This window comes from Ovis aries, chromosome 14 (assembly GCF_016772045.2).
Source record: "Ovis aries strain OAR_USU_Benz2616 breed Rambouillet chromosome 14, ARS-UI_Ramb_v3.0, whole genome shotgun sequence".
Lineage (NCBI taxonomy): Eukaryota > Metazoa > Chordata > Mammalia > Artiodactyla > Bovidae > Ovis > Ovis aries.
In genome coordinates this window covers 61,717,725-61,718,624 of record NC_056067.1, presented here as the reverse complement: position 1 = coordinate 61,718,624, position 900 = coordinate 61,717,725, and positions in this window count along the sequence as shown.

Sequence of the window (900 nt, the reverse complement as noted above, 5' to 3'; positions counted from 1 at the left end):
TCGCAGAGTCTGACATGACTTGGCAATTGAACATGAACTACACAGTTTTACAGGAATTTGGTACCTAGTTTTTCCCACATTGTCCAATCTCTCTGTGCCTTAATAAAGTCTACCCAACCAGACCCATTGAACAAATGACAAAAGCCGTAAAGTTATAAATGCTTTAAAATATGCAACAGCCCAAGCTCCAGCATTAGGCCATCCTAACTATAAATGACCATTTTCACTCTTTGCTCCTTAAGATAGAAGATTCACCCTGAGCATATTAACTCAGAGACATGGTGACCCATATGGACCCATTGGCTATTCTGCACCTGGAGTTAGATTTCTAACCAAATGCAGATTCAGCCACTTGCTGCTCAACCGACAATAAATCATAGGGCAAGCTTTCATTGAGCAGAAAGATGCTTTATTCAGAGAATCCAGTGATCTGAGGAAAGGTGGACTTGTATCCATGACAGTTCTGCTCAGCCATGACCATCTTTAAAGGGAAACAATCTCAGTTAATTGTTAAGGCAGGAAGTTATGGTCATTTTTCCATTGCTGCAAGCCTGCTGACTTCCTATTTTCTCCAGGACACTGTCTTGCTCAAGCGACCCACCTGCAATCAGAGATGCTCTTGCCCATGTAGTCCACCTGCATTTTAATAAGGGGAAGCTACGGGAGGAAAGTCAGTCATTCTTAAACCAATTTTTTTGGCTACACCATTGGGCATGTAGGGTTTTGTTCCCCAACCAGGGGTTGAACCCATGCCCCCTGCACTGGGAGCATGGAGTCTTAGCCACTGGACTGCCAGGGAAGTCCCTGGAGTATAACTCTTCACATAATTCGTCCTCTCCTGAGTTTCCTTCCAATGGGGCAGCCTCTGTGTTCTTGTTAGAAATAAGTACAAGAAGATGC